Genomic DNA, 22,331 nt, shown 5'->3' with positions numbered 1-22,331 from the left:
CACTCTGGGAATTTAAAAAAAAAAAAAGTTATGGCAGTTAAATGTGTCAGATGTGGACTTACAGTAGATGAGGGTTTTTTTCCATGGTGTTTTGCTGCTAAAGGGTATGTCTTTAAAAAAAAATTTTTTTTTAATTTCACATCCCTGAGTGAAAGCAGAGACACCAGTGCCCAACACACGAAAGCTCCTTGGTTCGAGAAGGCACAAATCCCTGCTATGGTTTTGTCGGGAAAGGCGTCTGGTGTAAAAAAAATAAAAAATAAAAAATCTGCCAAAACGAATGTGTGGATCCATCTGCTGTGGGGACCCCTTGTGAATAAGGGAACAGCTGAAAGACGCTTTGGCAGCAGTGACACCATCAGTGTTGCTTTGGCCAGACTGTAATCCAAACCTTATTTTAAAAAAACACAGAAGAGAAAAGCAGCAAATATTTTATTTCTTCATGTTTTTGTTTATTTAATGATTACAGTTCTACTTCTATGTACACTTCAATCTGTACTCATTTAGTGTACTACCTTCTGATTCAAGTTGGTTGGCCGAGATTTATACCCCCAGCTCCTCTGGCTGGATAAACAGTTAAGACGATGGATGGATGGATGGATGGATGGATGGATGGCCCAAATCTACAGTTACTGTATAAAGATTTGGGCCATGAAGAATTATAAGACCACTGGGTAATGCATTTTTGTCATGTGCCTTCAGCTGAACCCCCCCACCCCCAGCCCACTCCAGTTATGAATGGTCAGTGATGGCAGACTTTGGGATATTAATAGCTCTGGAGCTTCAGAATCGTCACATCAACCAAAAAGAGACTCTTGACACAGCAGTCCCAGACTAAAGCGCTTTACAAATCACAGTTCTGCTGTGTCAAGTGGACGACTGGTCCTGCTGGCAGCATTTCACGCAATCTGCTGATGATTCAGTTCAAAATACATGATGGCTAATCTGTACCTCTCAGGAGGAGTGAATCCAGGATTTGTCCCATATTCTTAGAGCAAACACACCCTGCACACGGTGCATGCAGACGAGCTTACAGTGAGTCAGTGTCAGTCCTTTGCATTTAGGAGTTGTTTTTTTTAACCTTCTTTTAAAACAGTGTTCAGCGTGAATAGTTACTGCGTTTTGTTCATCTGTTTTAATCCCATTGGATTTAAAAGGGTTTATTTATCATGTTGCCTGTCTCATATCTTTTGTCCCCATATTATCTTGAGCAGTCCACTTGACGGCTGTTAAAAATCAACCAACACCACTCAGAGACTTTCTTCTATCCTCACAGAACTCCTGTCCTATTGTCTCTCATCTCCTCCTTCCTCTGCCCGTCATTATCACATCTATGAATCCCTCAATCTATCAACATTTCACATTCCTCTCTCCCTTTCTCCCCTCTCTCTTTTTTCCCAAAAGCTTTGGAAATACCAAGATTTCTGCACTGATTACTCACCATGTGTCCGGATCTTCATACACAATACATTTAGCCCCCAACCATGATGATCCCTCCACCACGCTTTACTGATTCACATTGTTCACATTGCCCTTTCCCTTCAAACGTGGTGCATACATTCTCACAAAAAAGATAAAATTTTGGCTCATTAGCATTTTCCAGAGGTCTTTAGCACACATCTGATATTCTCTATGTTTTGTTTTGTTTTGTTTTGTTTTCCACTGAAGAGTCGAGTTTTTGCTTAGTTGTCTTTCCATTAGCACTATTCTTATCGAGTGTTTTAAACGAGTTACGTTGATTAGAGTTTTCACCTTCTGTAATATTTGTAGGATGTGTTCCTAAGCAGAGTAACAACAGTCCGGGGTTCCCTCCATTTGTACACATTTTGTTCACTTTTTTTCATACTAGAAATGCTTTTGTAGCTTTTTCCAACTTTGTGCATTGTTGTAATGCATCATCTACCCAGACTCTGACATTAACCAGACTTCGTGTGCATTTATTTATAGTGAGGGGCGATTTCATCTCCCTAGCTTTTAGAGAAGTTGTTAGCACAGAAATTCCCTTTTATTAGCATGAGTTCAAATTCAAGTCCAGCTATGTGTTATTTTTTATAGAAAATGGTTTTATAAAATTGAGGCTTAGATGAAGATCAGACCGAAGTTGATCAAAAAACTTGTGATTCCAAAAAGTGTTTCGAGACTGAATTTTGCACCTTCACTCCACTTGAACTCAGTTGTGTTTTACTATTTTTCCATCGTGCTTTGGTTACAGTTGAGAATTATTTAGCCCTCAGTAAAGAACGATTACATTCTTCTTGTTTATTCCCTTACCTTCTTTGCTGATGAGATCAGCGCACACTTTAATACAGAAACACATGAGTCATCAGTTGCAGATGGGATTTGCGTTAAACTTCCTCAGCCTGTGTTTGTATTTGTGTGTTCCCATTTAGTGGAAAATGAAATGCTGTGAGGAAATTGCCATGTTCTCACAGCACACCTGATTAAATTGCTTTTTTGTAGGCTGAGCAATTGCACTTGCCTCTGGTTGGTGTCTGGTTGTGTTTGCAGAGCCTTGTGTGTTTGGCGTCAGGGACAGAAACGGGAAGTATGTGAATAAGTGGATTTTCTTTTTTCTGGTCAATGTTGCCGAATAATGGGATTAAAGAAAGGAATGATAGCACTGTGTCACCCGTGGGTGGAGGAGGCGCAGCACGTGCGCACATGTCACAGCTTATTAATTTGAGCGCATGAATGTGTGCATGTGTTGAAATTTATGAATGCATGAATGTGCGCCTGTGTGCACATGCGATGCCTGCTGTTTATGGATGTGCGCTCTCATCTCTCTGTGTGAGTGAATTGGAAGAGTGGGTGTATGGGTGGGCTCGCTGTCATTTTTACTAAAATCCACTAACAAAGCAATGAACCATGGGGGGCAAAAATGGGAAAATAAAAATAGAATAAAAGAAAAAAGGAAGGTTTATTGCGCAGAGACCGACTCAAGAAGGAAATGAAAAATATATCTACCTTCTGCATATTTCTTCAATAACAGTTCATATCGAGGGGGTTCCTAATGATCAAATAAAGTTTGTTAGATTTTTATCATATATTCAATAAAGTATGTTATCTTGGGTTCTAAATCAATTCTGTTAGGTAATAAAGTGCATTGAGTTCCATTACTCACCTCATCTGTTTTAGGCAAACACACATCTCCACAGAGGATCACAAATGTGGATTTAATAATGTTTCAGTTCCATCAAACTATATTTAGTACCTCAGTCACTAGTGCTATTCATTTCACAGTGCTTAGTTCAAAATAAAATAGCATAAGAATAATTTTAATAAGACTTTTATGTACACTGAGTTGGACCCCATTTCACCTTCAGAAATCCCTTAATTCTTTATAGATTTAACAAGTTGCTGGAAAATTCTCTAGAGGTTTTGGTTCATATTGACGTAATAGCATCATATAGTTTCTGCCCATTTCTGCAGATTTGTCAGCTGAATATTCATAATCCAAACCTGTTTCACCATATCCCAAAGATCCTCTGTTGAATTGAGCCTTGGTGTCTGTATTGGCCCATTTAAGTACAGTGAGCTCATTATCATGTTCCAGAAACCAGTTTGAAATGGTTTGAGCTTTGGGGCTACACTGTGACTATAAAGGGACAAACATGGTCAGCAGCAATACTAAAGTGTGCCAAGAAACTATCCCCCACCATTAAAAGCCTAGTTGTAGAAGAAAATCCCAGTAGATCAACACTTCCTGAAATACTGAGACCAGCTTGTCTGTCACAAACAGCGATTCAGCATTCAGAGTGACTTAAAATCATCTTTCTTAATGATTCTGATGCTCAGTTTGAACATAAGCCTTGATCATGGCAACATGCATATATTCACTGAGTTTCCACCATGTGTTTGGCTGATTAGATGTTTGCATCAATGAGCAGTTGAACAGGTATACAGTAATAAAGTGGCCGGTGAGTTTAAATGCGTTTTTAAAGCTCGCTAAAACCTTTAAAGGACATCAGCCGAATACAGAAACTCATCACTAGAAAACAGCTGTGCAGTACCAGCTGTGTGCATGTGATATTCAAAGACCAATATCCTATGAAAGAAATCCTATGACACATTCATATATTCTCTGGTAGTCGATCAATAGGCAGCTTTGGCTCTTCTGTGCTCTGTGTGCGTTCTAACAGATGGTGATTAATGTGAATGAGGCAGGAGCCATTAAGCAGAGCATCAGCTCTGTTACTAAATCAGCAACCCTCTGGTAAAACCTCATAAGCCTAAGTAACCTATTAGTGGCACAGAAGGGGAGGCCGGTTGGGAGGAGGGAGAGAGAGGTAGACGAAGAAAAGCGAAAGGTCTCTCGTGTCTGTCTGTGTATCTCCCCCTCGGGAATCTATCTAATGACTAAATACCTCATTACATGGCTGTGAGAGATGAAAGAGAGGAGAAGCGACACAGAAGACATAAAGATGGAGATGTTGCGTCTCTTGTGCTGTCCCACTGCCACCAGCTGCCGGGAAGAATTGCTACTGAGAAAGACATGAGGGACTAAAGTGAAATAAACAAAACTCGATTGATGGAAGAGAGAGAAAAAAACAGAAATTGAATTTATAAAGTCTGAGATAAAAAAAAAATATGAGACATAAATATGCATTACTTTCACACATACAACACAAACATACTCAGTGAGCACTGTGCTGTTTATGTTACAGTTTTTCTGACTGCTACAAATCCAAATGTCATTTTCTGAATCCAGTGCTGAGTCGTCTGAACCCATTTAATTAATTTATCGCTCTTTTGGCAATTTACACAATTACAATCACTGCTAACACAAAAGAAAACAACATTGTTCACACTTGTATACATTTTTTGAGAATAACAGCATAAGCCAGTTCATAATGCATAGGTGACACCATAGACTGTATATAAAAGATGGTTGTACCTGCTGAAATGTTACCCATCGGTTTTGCAGCCTCAGCATTCGTGTTTTGGTCAGCACCATGTTATTTGTCATTTATTTATTAATTTGGGAGCCAGATGTGACAACAATTAGGTGATGGGGAAGTACTGTCAGCTAACCCTAGCAACTTTGTTTAGCAAACTATATAAATAAACTGTACAGCTGCAAAGCAAAGACACAAAAATCTTCTACTTAATAAAAGGCTAGAAATTTGCTAACCAAACATGACTAAGAAGTCTAGTTCGATGACTCGAATTGGTAGATGAAGGCTGTAAATCAAAGTAACCACGTCAATAAACCCACTATCCAGACTGATTGATGAGTTATTTAAAAGTCACCGCCTGTTGCTGGTGTTATGAAGTTGCTGTGAAAAAACACTTACCTCTTTCATGATTTCTTAGATTTTTGCATATTTTTTGTATTTGAGTAAATACAAAATGATGATACATGATTTCATTTTCTTAAGGAAGCAATGAGTAACTTCCCCCTTAAGCCTGATAACTGGTTGTGCCACCCTTGGCAGCATGAACTACAAATTAAGTGTTTGTGGAGAAATGCTGGTGTTAATTCAGCCACACTGGAGGGTTTTCAAGTATGGACAGCCTGTTTAAGGTCATGCCAAAGCATCCCAATCAGATCTAAGCCCAGACTTTGACCAGGCCACTCCAAAACCTTCATTTTGTTTATTTTGAGTCATTCAAAGGTGGACTTGTTGGTGTGTTTCAAATTATTGCATAGAACATATGCCTATAGATCATTATAATTTCATGGTTGTAAATATAAAGGTTTTTTAGTACTATAAAGTTAGACGTTTTGAAGTCTTGTGGTCTACGGGATTGATCCATTAGTACCATTTTTAACTGGCTACAAACATCTGAGAGGCAAAGAAAACTCGTTAGAGTGAAAGGAGAGATTTTTTTCTTCTTATTCCTTTCAAAATCCAAAATGTCCCACACACATTTTTACTGACTGGTGTTTGTAATGAACTTATACTTAAGTCTTATATATACAGAAAAGGGATGTTTTGATGGGATTATTTTGGTTTTGCCAGCAAAGGGGTTTTATATTGTCTTGTATTGAAACAGTCCTATGAGAAGAAAACATTGTTTGAAAATTGTGTTTTTTGCAAACAGTTATGAGATAATGGATGCTTTGAAATGGGTGCTTGAAACTGTGAAAACCAAAAAACGTGTATGAATTGAAGACGGTCTTCCTTTCCCCAAAAGACATTTTATTGCAGCAGTAAAGTTCAGTTTTAAAATATGTCAATTTACAGGATTGCTGTAGCTTTAAATGATTAATCATATTGATGCTAGGTTCAGCATCAAGTGTTCTTTCTTTATTATTTCTCACCTTGCGATTGACAACTAACACACAACATTGTAAATGCAAAAAAACAAAACAAAACACACACCCTCTTATCTGTCATGCAAAAAGCTCTGCTTTTTAGTTAAGGTTGTTTCATCAGCATCACGTTAACAGAAGAGTGTTAGGAAGATGCTGTGAACAGCAAACCTGTGCTGGAATAGTGTTGTGACATTAGACACTGATAAAGGATATTTATAAGATTCCGAATGACTCATGGCCTGTTACACAGATGGCCCACTGGTCTAGCTACACAGTCAGATCAGGCTTTACAATTTCATGAGCAACAAAGAAAATGCAGGATGTGTTATACCTATGTATATTAAGCTAGTCTTTTATATGGCACAAAGTCCTGCTTGAAACAAGTCTTGCAACTTGGCAGCTATCTTGGAAAAAATCCCGAACATTTGAACATTTGAGAGCTGAAGTCCTTGCTATAGAAATGAATGGAGATGGTAGGAGTCATCTCTTCAATGTCACTGGGTCATGAATTGCATTTATATTAAATTGCCAACAAAATCTAAGTTAAAAAAAAACATACACAAAAAATCTCTCCTTTTTCCAAAGGTTTAAATCACTTTTTACCAGTGAACCATGTTTCTACTGTGCATACCCAAAGTTTTACAACAATACATTACATTACAATCCATTTAAAGTAGTGTGGTTTATCATAATCTGATTTATATTTTCCAAACATTATATACACTTGATGTGTGTGTATGTGCTTCCTAGCAGGCAAAAGGAGTTCTCCAGGCCTTAGCCAAGTTTTAATTAATACATTGATAATTTATATATTTCTGAGCAAAATATAAAAACGAGGGATGGCTCAAGACTTCAGTACAGTGCTGTACATACAAATTTTGTACATAATCATTTCATGTAGCAACCGCTGTCATTTATTTAAAATATTTTTTTTATACGTTTTTATATTTTCATCATGGGAGCATTGAACAAATGCCTTGCTAGTTCATGTTTCTCTACATGATTATTGCAACAACAAGGAGATATGCCGCCATACAGCTGATACAGTCATGAACCTTCACTCTGCAGTCATCGGTGCATCAGTGTGACTGGCTAATGTTTCCCATTTTAGCTACCGATGTCACACAGGGACGGGACAATCGCCATCCTTAGCATGCCTCATGTCTCAGGTAGACCACAATTGTCTGAGTGCTATGTCTTCTCTATATAGGAAAATGTCTCTGGCACAACACAGTGCCATCGTCAGTCTTTATTGCTCACACACTGCGTATAATAAAAGAGTTTGAACAAATTAATGGAGTTTAACAGCTACCATGCACTTGGTGTTGTTTGTCAGTTGCGAACACTGTGGCGACCTGGTGACATCAGCCAACTGGTTACTGTCGAGTGATGTCACCCAGCCCACTTACAAACATCTGTGGTGCTGTGAATGCACGTTTCAGATCTCAAGGATAAAATGAGTGTGTTTCAGAGGAAATATGAGTGTCATAAATATCATCATTCCACAGTTTTTATGAAACTGAACTTGCAGTTTGCTCTTTCTCAGGCTAACATTAAACTGGCCACGGTGAAATACCTACAGAATAGACAGATATTGAGTCATCGGGTATTAGATTAAACAAATGAAGCTGTGCGACACTAAACAAAGAGAAGATGGTCTTCTGACTTAAATCTGCCAGCAAGTAGTGATACATGCTGCACACATGCAGTTACTTTAGCTCCAGATGACGCTTTATTAAAGCTATTTTTACAAAGAAAAACATGCTTATATTTTTGTGATACTGTTTGCAGGGTGTGTACTTCACACAACCGCAAAATTGTGTCATCACTATAGTGACAGCTTTTCATGTTCATGTTGTAGTTTTGGCCAAGCAGTTAAGACCTGCAGCAAAGGTCTTGTCACTGGCTTGTACTTTATTTTTTACTTGTCCCTATTTTATCTTTTGTTCTTTAGGTTTTCCGATCATTCAGTAATCTTATTTTCTAACCTGCTATGGCATCATTCTTTTATTTACATATTTTAGGACTATCAATAGAAATGGGGGGAAATTTTAAATTGGTGTTAAAAGTTGTTAGTTTGCATTTGTTCAGGAGGATTGATTTTTCCTGTTTCATCCACAAAAATGTTTTGAAAGTAACATCTGGCTCCTCGGCTGCTGCGTCACCAGCTGCTGTCTAACTGCTCCTCTGTGTTGTTAGGTGCCCACTCATTTATACAGAACATGGATTCCTGATGTGTCATAAAACTTTGTGTGTGTGTGTGTGTGTGTGTGTAGCATAAAGACATACCTCTGTTTTTTGTGCGACACAGTAATTTGCAGCATTTATTGAGCTTGATCTTTCATGATACTGGATACAAAAGACCAAAATTTTCAGAACCTTTAAGGTTTGAGAATCAAAGTATTTTTTCTTTGTCAGTCTGATACTTGCATTTTCTTCTTGCTGCTGTTGTGTTCATGGTTTCTCACATCTCTAAACCACTAGAGGGAGAGTGACTGACAATCGAGGCTGAAAGCATGCTGATAATTGAGAATTTAATTGTGAAAGCATTACGCCATCACATTCAACAGACTTCTAAAGTGCTTGTTTGGTTTCTTGTTCTCACTGGATATGTTATGAAGTGACTGGAAATGAAAGTAGCTCTCTTTGAATACAGAGGGACGTGTTGCCTATTTCAATGTGAAAAAAAGAATAACTGAAACCATTCTTTTCAATTCAACAGAAAAGCCTTGGGGGGGGGGGGGGAATTGAATTTGAAATGATACTATGTCTGTTTGAATGGGTTTTATGTTATTACTTGTATTTATGGCATGCTTTGTGACAGCTTCACTAGTATGGCAGCCACAGAGTGGCTGGATTAGCTACTCTTGAAGACAGCATCTTGTCAAACCACGGCCTGTGAAATTAGAAAGCTGCTAATCAGTTTATTGTTAAACTGAAACTGAAATAACCTCTTTATTATTTTACTTGCTCCAAATTGTAATTATTCCCCAGCTCCTTATCGCCATATCATTATCTATACGTTAACTTTCATTAATGTTCCTGTTGCTGCAAAAAATGTCCATAGTGTCACTTCCCTTGACAAAGGTATGGGGCTTGTCTTTACTAACTGTTACTTAGCCCCATTTGGGATTTACATTTTTTATTTTATTTTTTTACAACTCGTTATTTCAGCTTTTTCTTTTATTTGCAAAACAGGCTCCTTACTTTAGAGAGTTATTATTTGACATCAACACTAAACCATATTTAAACTTTAAATTTAAACCTACATAACGTGCCCGTCGCTACTGCTTATTTTACATGAAGAGGAAGGACACAAAAATTAAAAATCTAATAATAATAATGACGATGATGGGTTTATGCATCATTTATAGCGCTATACTCAGGTGTTACAGCGGACCGATGTTAGTAAGGTGTGGTACTTTAGCATCTAGCTAGCACCCACACAGTGCGTCAGCTAGCTAGCTAAAGGTACAGCTACTCTATTTTCCAAGGAGAGAGAAAAGTGTGAAAACTTCACTCAGAGATGGAAAAAGATGTAAGAAAGACAGAACAGAAGACTAATTTTAAAGGTAAGGAGTGGCATTTAATAGACTGGTCATTTAAAGCTTACATGAGATATTGTGCTATAATGTTAAGTTGTGGTAATTTTTTTTTTTTTTTTTCAACTTTGAGACGTCCTGCAAAACAAATTGAAGTATGTTAACTTTGCTTTAGTCACCTGTCGCATGAAAATACTGGGCAGTTTAGTGCAGGCTAAAATGGTTGGCGTTTGCAGTCTGTGGTGAAATTTACTCCATATGGGGCAGTAAACCTCAGAGCAGCTGCCTGCACACAAAGGTCACTCTTGGGTTCCCCCACCTTTAAAATCCCACTTTAACCCCTGACTATATTAATTTTCCCGTGAGACTCTGTCTCCACACCTACAGAGTCTCCACACCTACAATGTAGGCAAATAGACCTAGATTCTTTAAGTGTTTTTCTCTGATCGTGATCTGCATAACAGAGTTCACTCATCAGAATTAGAATGGCCATATTCTAGTCTATTACTACTATTATATTATAATATTAAGGAAAGTTAACCCGAGGTTAACTTTCCTTAAAAATAGCTGGTAAAAATGTCGTTCAAGTAGCTGCTTTTGTTTTTACACTGCTAGTATATTTAACAGCCTGGACCTCTGCAGATCACAAACACACTGCACATTGAAATTGAACTGTTGAAAAACTGAGGGCTTGTAAATTCTGAGAGTGTCAACTCTGGAGTGAGAAGAAAGGGCGTCAGGAAGGACACTCCCTTTGGCCACAACATGAAAGGTTTCGCTGCAGTCTTTCTGCACAACTGTTGGGCTCTTTTTTTCTTTCCTTCAGAGGAGTGTCAATGCTATGTAGTGCAACAAAAGTAATCCAGTTTGACTCCTCTGTCGAGCAACTGGCATATTTTCCATTCAACACAGACTCCTCTGATACACTTCTAATAGATTAGAAATAGGAATGACGCAATAGAAATATAGCTTTTTGCAGCATTAACCTGAAGTTTCCACAATCCACATTAAAATGCTCGATCAACTTATCAACTTTGCTTATTCAGGGACATTTTTGCATGTGTGAGTGTAAACAAAAAAGGGGAATTGCAGGCAGTTATTGCATTTCCTGTTGGGCAGCGTGTAAGCAAGAATACAACGTACATGTGTTTGGGTTGTGGTTATTGAGATAGAGCTCGATGCATGTGTAGCCCTTTACACGTGTGTTTGTGTGGGAAACAAACCAGTGGTTGTGGCCCCTCCTCATTTGACTCCTCCCCTACCCTGCTGAAATATGTGTACCTGTATCTCTCAGTGTGTCAGATTTGAGCGCGGGTTTGACAGACTGTGAACCGGTGTTTCAGGAAAGTTGTTGACGGGTCAAGTGGCAAATTGGACAACAGCAGCTGTGGAGAGGCAGGTGAAAAAGAGCAGGGAGAGGGAAGGGAAGGCAAACAGAGGGGGAAAGGGTGAGAGAGGGAGTGAGACGGAGAGCCTGGGTCAGACAGAGACAGACAAAGTGCAAGTATACAGAGAGTGTGTGTGTGTATACACACACACACACACCCATAGAGGAAGACTGTCAGCAGAGCACACAGTTCCCAGAGGAGAGAGGCAAGAGAGACTGCTGAGAAGGTCAGACTGACAAAATGCTGAGGAGGAGAAGTGTGTCATTTGGTGGATTTGGATGGTATGTATGCGTTTTCATTCAATGCTCACGTGTGTTTAGGAAAGTTTGCATTGTGCATGTCCATGCTCATATTTGTGCCCATTTACATGCAGTTCTACACTGTGTTTGAATCATTCCCATTGTGCTTTATAATCAGCTGTAGCGTGTGCCAGTTGTTGTTACTGTACAGTGTGCGAATGGGTGGAGTAGAAATGTAAACGTTTTTTATGAAAAGGAAGGATGGGTGGAGGGCTTAGCCTGCTCCTCTGTGTCACACCTCTAACACTTTGTCCTCTGTTTGTCTGTGTTTGTGTGTGTGTGTGTGTGTGTGTGTGTGTGTGATCATTTACAGTTTCACTCTGTGTTGTCTCTGTTGAGGGAGGGATTATATTCAACAGGCGACTTTGTTTCTGCCTGCTGGCAGTTGTGGTTGTTGTTGCTCCTCTGCTGGTAAAGGGACGCAGCTTGTTCTGGTAATGCTCTCCTACTATATTGACAGAGGGAAGTTCCCATGATGCAGCGTTAAAGAAGCTGCCAGCAAGCCCATTTAGCACTGAATGCTGTGACACACTCGGATGGAGTGTTTTTGTGCGTTTGGCTCCCTTGCTGCTAGTCATTCTGACACTGAAGCACATCTTCAGAGCACTTAACCTTCCCAGCTGGGCTGATGCAGCATAGGCCAGACAGGCTGCGATAACCTCGAACAGACAGAGCTGAGGAGCAGCAGCAGCAGCAGCTTTGCGTGCAATATGTTGTGTTTTGCAGAAAAAAAAGCTGGACAAAAAAAAAAAAGATTTCAGATACACTAATTTTTAAAAAGAATGTCATAAGTCAATGGTGATAGCGAGAAAATAGAATTAAGTAGTCAGAAGGTTTAGATAAACCACAACTGCTTTAGTTTTGCCTGATAATGGATTACGGGTCCAAGTGAAATTCAAGCACAGTGCAGTCTCAGCACATGTTTGAATGCTCTGTGATTGAAGCCTAGACATTATTCATCCACATGCTTAACTGAAGATGAGTAATGTACAGTATGATAATTCCTCTGCTAGTTAAAATATCCTCTAATGTCTCTCTGTGATACTTCTCTGTTAGAGATCCAGTCTTTTTAATCCTTGGGAAAAAATATTTGTTATTTATTGTTATATAAGTTGTATCAGCATTTTATGAAATTCTTAAACCAAACAATAATTCCATGTGTTAAAGCTCATGGAATAATGTCTCTAATATTCTTCTTTTGAATGCTCAGTGTGAGATGACGGGATATGTTAAGGGGGATTATTTTTCTTTTCTTTTGGATTGCTGTTAGAAATTTACAAGATTGCGTTTTGTATGCTGCTAAGATTAGGCAGGGTGTGACGGGAAAATACACTTCTCACAGGTGTGATGATAATGAATGCTGAACTTGCAGCATCCGGTGAAATTCTTGTACATTGTCAGTTGTAAACAAAGAACATCAGCATATAAGTATTTAGATATTGTACAAATTGATTCTTCCGAGAAGTTAAAACCCTCTTCATTTTGGGTGTGAGCTTAAATGTAGCCACATCCAGATGCAAACTGACAACATACTACTGTAAAGTTCCTTAAAATGCTGTTTACAGTGTTTTGCTTTTGAGCAGTTTCAAAATCTTAGTCACATTAGGTTTACCTTTGATCTGTAGTATTTAATTATCAGTTCATCTAGTCACAAATTTGAACATTTTTTGGTTCATCACAGGTGCAGATATGGATAAATGGAAGCTGTTTGAACATCTGCTAATCAGCACATTAGTAAATGTAAAATCAAATGTAGAGGTGAGGAGGACGCTGAGCTTACTGTTACCAAACAATGGTGACCATCTGTGACTTTCTTTGGATAAGAAAAATGTACTCACTGGCCACTTTGTTAGGTACACATATTCAACTTCTTGTTAGCATAAATAGCCAAGCAGCCAATCCCATGGCAGTAACTAAGTGCGTTTAGACATGTATACGTGGACATGATGATTGAGCATCAGAATGAGGAAGGTGAGGTGATTTAAGTCAGTTCTCTGGGCCTTGCTAATGTGAAGTTCACAGGAGATTGGTCAAATTGCTTTAAGCTAATAGGAATGCAACAATCACTCAAATAACTACTATTAACAAACATAGTATGCAGAAGAGCATCTCTGAATGCACAATACATTTAGCCTTGAAGCAGCAGAAGACCACACAAGCACATCTCCTGTCAGCTGACAACAGGAAACTGAGCCTGTACTTCGCTCAGGCTCACTAAAACGGGATGATGTAAGATTGAAAAAAAAAAACCAATCGATCTAATGATTATTTTTTGTGGATGCAGGGTCTGAATTTTTCCTAAACAACATGAAAGCATGGATCACTCCTGCCTTGTATCAGCATATAAGCCTGGTATTGGCGCTGTAACAGTGTGGGGGATATATTCTTGCCACACTTTGATCCTATTAGTACCATCTGAGCATGCAACAGCCTACCTGAGTAGCCTGAGCAGCCTACCTGCTGACCTTTATGACCACAGTGTACCGACTGTATCTTCTGTTGGCTATTTCCAGCAGAGTAACACACTATGTCACAAAACTCAAACCGGTTTCATGAACATGAGAATACTCACTGTACTCAAATGACCTCCACAGTCACCAGATCTCAATCTGAGCTCAATGGAGCAGTTTTGGAATGTGGTGCAACAGGAGATTCACATCATGGATGTGTAGCTAGCAAATCTGCAGCAACTGTGTGATGATGTCATGTCTGTATGGACCAAAAATTGTGACGGGTGTTTCAAGCATCTTGTTAAATATGTACCACAAAAAGAAATTCTGGAGGCCAAAGGAGGTCTAAACCCAACGCTAGCAAGCTACACCTAATAAAGTGGCTGGTGAGCATATATAGTGGTTTTACTGCTAAAATCTGGTGATGAGATTTTGCTCTCATAATATGTTTTAACAAACATGTATTATCATTTCCCCTTACCTGTAATAAATTGTATGATTTGGTGGATTATTGAGCCATAATATAGATGGTGTGTATTTTCAGCTGCTGTTACAATATGACTGAGGGTAATTCATCTGTCACAGCACAGTCATAAAGTCCAATAGTTGTTTTGGGAACATGATGAACTAACTGCAGCTAAATAAGAAGCTTTCTGTTCTGACATTTGAATATCAGCGTTTTTGTTGCATGACGGTGAAACATCACAGGAGCTTACAGTATTTATCTCTAATCTGATGCTGCTGTAATGCTGCACTGTTATTGATATCAAATAAGTGGTAAAACATTCAAATGATATTTAAAATGTCTCTGCTGGGCACTGCGTAGATTGCGGTAAGGCATGCATTTGCTGATAAGAACACACAAAATAAACCTTAAGTTAAGACTCTTGACATATTTATAGTTTCCTTTATGGAAAAGCCTCAAATGACTCGCAACCACAATTTTAATAACCTTTTCTTTTCTTAAAGCCACAGAAGCACGGGGGGCCTGTGGAGACATAAATCCCACTCCTAACCGTCTTTATCTGCCTGCCTTCCTGTGCTTATGTCCTTAGTAAATTAGGAGCAATTAGACTAAAGAATTGAATTGCTGCTTGGAGCAATTTGTATCAGAGACATGATCAATAATAATTTCCTCTTTATGTGTGTGTCTGCCTTCTCTTGCTTCTTTTCCAGGATTGACAAGTCCACTCTGTCTGCACTGAAAGCACGGTAAGTGTTTTTTTATTGTTGTTCTTGTTATTTTTAGAGGTTTTAGAGGGAGGATGACATAAAGCAAAGAGCCTGGGCCGCCCTGGTGTGGTGTATTCCTTTGACAGCCTACATGGGCACTCTGGGTCATTTTGAAAATCTTATTCTCTCTTCTGAACCCAATCGCCAAATCACCACAACTTCCAGATAATATTCAGAAATGTGTCCGTCAAGCACAAAGCCATATTTTCTGCAAACATGCTGAGACCTTTAAAACATCGGATAAACATATTGTCCATCACACTGATGGACTTTAAAGTCTCAGCAGAGCTATGAATCTTATTTTTAGACACATAAAAATTCAATATACACCTCTTTACACAAATCTCCAACTCCCGGTCCGAGTAACAGATTTTCTAAATTGACTCCTTTCTTCTTTGCTGTCATTCACTCTCATTTACTTTCGCTTCACTGCCAGCTTGCACCTGTTGGCAGGTCATACCCGTACAAAGAGGAAGTTTCTCATGCATATACCCGTACTGCCAAGTACTCGAGTGAGTTCTAGGTAAATTCTGTGGTTGCACTGTGGCTCCCAGGTGTGACTGCAGTTTTTGAATACTATGTACTGGCATAAGCAGCGTTCTCTGGGTTTTTCCATAAGAGTTTGTTTGGGCTGTACGATCTAAAAATAAGTAATTAAATCCAACTTATAGCTCATTGCACAAAGAATACAGACATTTGAGACACATGCTAGAATTATTAAAGGCATTATATTAACCTTTATTAAAGCCTTTAAGATGAATTTAAGATGTGTTAAGGTTTTTTGAGATTCTTCAAGCTTACCGGTGAAGGATGATACTAGGAAGAACCACTGCCTTTAAGAGGCATGGTAATTAATTCGCTTCCACCATCGTCCGTCTACTGAGGGACTGAGATGTTCTCTGTGTGGATTTGGATTGCTGCATGTGGATTGTCGCATCTAAATGTGGTCTGAAATTTCTTTGCATGTACTGTAACAGACCTTTATTTTTCTCTAACAAGGACCTATCATAGCTGCAGCTCTCTGACCATTTGCTTTGTTTTTGTGTGGTTGAATTGAGCTAAGATGGTGTTGTTAACTCTTAGATTGGATGTCTTAATTTTATTAATAAGAACTGACAGCATTCAACAAGCAGTTATCAGTTCCGGTTCATGTTTCACACCTCTGCAAGGAGAAGACAGAAGCTGTCTCGTGTGGATTCAAATGTGGGCAGTGACTTTGCAAATTTAGAGGAACAATGTTGTGAAAATTACACAGTGCTGTGAACTTTTGAGGTGTAGAATTACTGCTTCTGCTTTTACCTTTATTCATTCGGGGCATGGGCAGAGAATATAATGTGAATGCCACTTGCACAGTTGTGTACTTTATTCATGTGGCAATCTTTGAGGGTATGTGAAGCTTCGCTGTGTTGAAACAAACCACCGGCAAGCCTCGTTACAGGAAGTTGCCTTAGTGAGGACAGATGATGGGTTTTTGTGTGTGTCAACTCTATCGTTATCTATACCCCAAAGCCATCATATTTAAGCACATTCACCATTTCTCTTGACCAAAGGAACCACACACTCTACTTTTCTTACCAACGTCTCTCTCTTTTTTCCATAGGTGCCATGATGGCACCATCTGTTTAAACATGCCAGATGGATAGCCTTAGAGAACTGATCATATTTTAGATATGTAAGCATGACTTTTGTTATTCTTGGTGGTGGCCAGACCTTGTCTGTATAGTCAGACACGACAAAATAAAACCCCTCCATGTCATGCTAATGATTCTGCATCTTCAAAGAAAAATGAACAAATGGTAAAATGGTAAATGGCCTGTATTTATATAGCGCTTTTACTAGTCCCTAAGGACCCCAAAGCGCTTTACATATCCAGTCATTCACCCATTCACGCACACATTCACACACTGGTGATGGCAAGCTACATTGTAGCCACAGCCACCCTGGGGCGCACTGACAGAGGCGAGGCTGCCGGACACTGGCGCCACCGGGCCCTCTGACCACCACCAGTAGGCAACGGGTGAAGTGTCTTGCCCAAGGACACAACGACCGAGACTGTCCAAGCCAGGGCTCGAACCGGCAACCTTCCAATTACAAGGCGAACTCCCAACTCTTGAGCCACGATCGCCCAAAGCATGTTGGAATCGCAGAATCGAGGATTAGAAGTTTGGATTCAACAAAATATCTGCAACACGCTGATTTGAACTGGAAACAAGTAGCCTGATAGCAGTGGCACACAGATATTTATTCTATTCATGTTTTTCTCTGTTTTGCAAACCTGAGTTCTGGGTTTATGTGAACTTTTATTATTCTATTGAAATCAAGTGATTGTCTTGAATTTCCACAGAATAAGAGAAAAGAAAAAAATTATTAATAGGATGCATTATAAGAATGTAAAAGGTTTGCATGAACAGTACTTGAAATGGTGGAATAGGGCTCCAGATGCTGCTATGGTAAAACCTTAATCATTGTGTTGTTCTAAACAGGAAAGTGAAAGCAGGTTAGCGCGCAACATGTAAAGTAGGGCTCCTCTTTTATCTGTTCTCTCACATGCAAACAGCTGTGCACACTTTCAGTGTCTCCTGCATGGCCAGGTGTCATTAGATCATCTACTCTGTAGTGGGTCTGAATATCAATGAGTGAGTCGTGACTTCTGCCGGAGCTCCTGGTCTGCACGAGCGATGAATAAAACCAACCTGCGTGTGCGTGTGTGTGTGTTTGATCCAGGCGTTAGATGTAAGAAAACAGTGCAGAAGCAGGAACTGTAGAACTGGAAATAAAGGAGAAGACAGTCTGTACAAAAGACATTTTGCAGTATCTCGATGATTTGTTGATGGGGACGGAGGTGTAGATGAATTGATGCAAGTGAGTTCATTACTCATGTGATCCTGGTGAATCATATCATTACAGGTCACAGGAAATGTGAGAGTTACTAGCATCCATCTACCTATTATCTTCCACTTATTCAATTCAGGTTGCCGGGCAGGGCTGGACACTATCCCAGCTGTCATAGGGCAAACGATGGGGTGCTGCCTGGACAGGTCACCAGGTCTGATCCACTGTTGCTGTTTTAATGCAAACAGCATCTTCCTGACATTCCCCTTTAATTTATACTTTGAGGACTTGGACATTATTCATAAATTGAATTCCTAATGTATAACTTTTAGGATATTCCTGAAAGTTGGTTTGCAAAACCTCTGTAATTAAAAAAATGAAAATGAAAAAACAAAACCACATGCAGCAATATACAGTACAGGAGAGTAAAGCCACAAGGGGGGAGGAGAGGAAACAAGAGAACGGAGGCCAAAGGAGCAAAAACATCAGCACACTTCAAAGTTTGCAGCAGGTGTGAGGGCTTTATTTTGTTCTCCTCTCCCCTTTCCGTCCCGTCTGCCCTTGGTTCAGAGTGTGCTATTTATTCCTCTGTTGCTCGAGCTCTTTCTCCTCATGTCTCATCTCTCCTCTGTCATTAATCCCGGTCTCCCTCTGCCTCTTCTTTGCTCACGGATGCTACAAAGGATCTCTCCTCCTTCACCGTACAGCCGTCACCTCATTAATACCTGTATAATCAAGCCAGTGTTTGTGTGTGCGTGTGTGTGCACGCATGTGCGCGCGTGTGTGTGTGTGAGAGAGCAAACACATGCATCTGTTTTGTCTTCAAGTGGTGCTGAGGGTGAGTGAATATCACAAGTGGATAATAGAGGAGAGAGAGGACGAAAAGGGGGCAAGGTTGCACCTGATCGGCTTCTTAATACTGTGTGACGATGCCGCGCAAGCTGTGGTGAGTAACTGCAGTCTTTTTCTCTCGTGGGTCTATTTTTCCTTATTACATTCTTAAATCGGATTTTTTTTTCTTATATTAGCTCACACTTTGTTGCGTAACACCTGAGGTCTTATGAAACCAGTGGAGTAGTTTCTCCTCCTGCTGAGAAGTTATTAAAGTCTGAAAAGCAGATTTCTGATTCGATTGCTATGAATAAGTTCATATTGCTTTTTTTTTGTCTGCTGAAGGTGCTCTGAGGTGTCTGTTGGCCTAGTGAGAGCATCTCTCTTGTGTTGTGTCAGAGTATCTAATGGGGATCTAAACAGGCAAATAGTGCACACACGGTGAAAACAAGCAGCTCTCTCCATGTCTGCGAGTCTACTCAACTTCACATGGGTTGAAGTAAAGTAGTGTGGACGCACTGAATCTAGTTTAAAGGGGAAGTTGGTAAAAGCACCACAGATCAGAGTGTATTGGAGAAGACTGTAATAAAACAGTGTCACTTCAGGATATTTGACGCGGCAGTCATAGAGCTGTTCATCGCATGATACGGATCAGATGATTGCTTTGGTCTGCATGAGGTGGATACCCAGGATGTGAAATCGGTCTAAAGGATTGATCTTTCTGTGTCTATTAGTGAAGCTCTGTGTCACAGTCATGGCTCCCGGCTTTCTCTTGTAAGATGCTTCAGCAACAGACGCTTCCACAGTGCAGTAAACCAAAACAAATGACTTGGATATCTTGTTTAACGTGATTAACCACAGATTGTTTTATTGGCTTGTTTTGTTTTTTTCCTTAACAGCCGGCCGTCTGCTCGGCTTCTTGATGTTACTGTTGTTAGCATGCATGCGTGTGTTTGCGCAGAGGTCACAGCCACTTGCTGCTAATTATAATCCGTCTAAGCGGAGCAGCTGCTTGAATCCGAAAGCGCCTCCCAGCTCAGATGGATGACTTATAGTGGATGGGATGTGGATAAAGCTGTGATGTTCTCCAAGACTGTAACCAAACTGCACTTGTACATTTTCTTTAATGTAATGTAGTTATTTTGCAAATATGAAAAAAGTTTACTTTATCGTCCACCCGGATTATTGTCCAGACTGAGAGGAAGTTTTAGTGGCCGACGGGCTCAAGAGAGAAGAGAAAATATGAAAGAGGTCTTTTCAAAAGAGGGGACACGATAAAATGAAAAAGCCCCCTTCCCTTGTCGTTGTCTAGCCTAGTTTTTTGGGGCCAGGTGTAAATGTTATCTGGTTGCCAGCATCATGGAAAAGAGCAAATGGGCTGCTGCTGCCGCTGCTGCTATTTCTGGAGCCTGGCATTTAATCTATCTCTCGGTGTACCTTCTATATTGCGGGGAACGACGGCAAGTTGTGGCCACCGAACAAACAGGAGACTGAATGTCCGCTGGTATTATATTTACTTTAGGTGACGGCTTATTAAAGCTCGAGGCTTTGCTCGGCAGCACGAAGAGAAGAAGCAGTGATTAGTCACAGGGAGGCTGTATACAGCCTTAATGAGCTGTCAACTTTATTGTGTTTTTCCTTATTGGAAGTGCTTGTTGATGCAGTGTACACAGATACAGTCTGCTACAGAATTTAATATAAGCCTGCAATCACTGGTGGGGGGGGGGAGCAAAGAGCAGAAATGAAGGACAGAAGTTCACTCAGTTAATATCTAATGCAAAGCTGCCCACTGTGACTGTGACCTTCAGCTGGGGTTAATCTGGGAACCAGAGTTCAATGTACGCAAGCTGACTGAGGTCAGGTGGTTCAGTTTCAGTTCGCTTCTTTTGGCAGCGCAGCTTCGGGCCTTGCCTGTGTGTTTTGCTTCCCTCTGCCTCAGACCGTGTGAAAAAAGGTTAGAGAAAGCAACCACACAGTTGCGGATGCATTAGCAGCAGTATGATGTGGGAAGTGGTCGGACTCCACCCGTTCTCGTGCACTCAACAAAGGATGTCGCACTTCCTCTCATATCACACCTCCGGTTTCAGTGAAGCTACGCCATAGGAAACCATTTACACACTTTTTATGTGTGCCATCTAATTTTTCTAATGAAAATAACTGACAGTATCCACTTCTATTAAAATCATTTAGATTTGCTTGTTAAAAGTTTTGCTTGGGGTCCTACTCTTTTATATACTATTTAGATACCTATTTAGAGATCTTGATATCTTTGTGCAGAAATGTGGACCAAGATTCATTCTCTCCTGTGGCCACAAGAGGGAGCCGAGTCCATGTGTTTGTCACAAACTGACTCCTACAGCAGTGAGCAAAAATCTGTGCACTGCAATGAAAGCAGCTGAAGTGAAGTAAAAGATCCACTGGGTGGAACAGTTTCTCTATTATATCAGTGCCGATGGCCGTCCCACCTGTTAATGAGTACCTGTTGAAAGTACTACTGGAAATGACGTAAGAATAAATTATCTAGGTAAACCAATAAAGGCAATGCAAGCTAACCCACTAAAGTCATACTTAACAAATTGGAAGGTGTTTTTATTTTGCTTCTGCTATAAATTTATGTAACACATTATCAACATTAAAAAAGGCACAATTCTGCATGATGGTCTCATCAGTTAAATTTCTCCTGATATAAACATGAAGTCCAGCAGGCTCATATCTGTACCACTGCAAGACAAAACCACAGCCATATTGTCTTCAACAGCCTATAGGGAGCCGTGGCTGTTGCCATGGCAGCAAGAACTGATGATCAGCTGATGGTCCAGCATGGCTCATTACCATGGTGACGAGCCTGGGTTGTCTCACCTTGCGACCGGACTTCATCGGCAACACATAAGAATACAACCTGCAGAAAGATGCCGTGACTTGTAATACGAGCGATCACCTACACTCGAAGTTTTGTTTTATTCATGAATTTGCTTATTGTTATTAAAAGTTAATAAAATGCTGGAGGTTTATGTATATTTCCAGTCCCATGGCATATTGTATTCGAGACACCTCAATAAAATTGTTTTTTTTTTTGTTACAATAGACACTTTTTGATTTTTAAATGATGTAAAAAAGTACAAGTAATCAGTATACATATATATGAAACATCTTGTGTTTTACTGACCCAGTGTCCTATTTTAGTTTTTTCTTCCCAAGCTCTAGTTTCCTTATATTTACACTTAATCTGCATTTGCTAAAATAAGCGCTTCAACACATTTGCCTGCTGTCTTACACATGGTTTAAGGCGGTATCAGTGAGAAACGATACACACAGTGAACATATGGAAACAGGACGTGTTAGCTGCTCTTAGCTACAGCAGCAGCAGGGAGGGGAGTAGTGTGGGTTCTCTGAAACACAATCACACCCCTGTGTAGTAGTACTGACTTACTCTCAAAGTGGTCAACACTAGACTGCACCTCTGAGACGATCATTAAATCACCAGAGCGGCATTCATC

At 39.9% G+C, this 22,331-nt stretch overlaps 1 long non-coding RNA gene across 1 annotated transcript; it reads left to right on the top strand.

Annotated features, from left to right (window-relative positions):
* The first annotated feature begins 9,837 nt into the window (after nt 1-9,837).
* LOC146504359 (uncharacterized) lies at nt 9,838-18,486 on the top strand. Its single transcript, XR_014868631.1, has 2 exons — nt 9,838-11,470; nt 15,115-18,486. It is a non-coding gene; the product is annotated as an uncharacterized LOC146504359 (long non-coding RNA).
* Nucleotides 18,487-22,331: the final 3,845 nt, after the last annotated feature.

Source organism: Neolamprologus multifasciatus, chromosome 14, assembly GCF_963576455.1.
Source record: "Neolamprologus multifasciatus chromosome 14, fNeoMul1.2, whole genome shotgun sequence".
Classification (NCBI taxonomy): Eukaryota; Metazoa; Chordata; class Actinopteri; order Cichliformes; family Cichlidae; genus Neolamprologus; species Neolamprologus multifasciatus.
The sequence above is the reverse complement of the archived record's forward strand: the minus strand, read 5'-3'. Positions and strand labels throughout refer to the sequence as shown.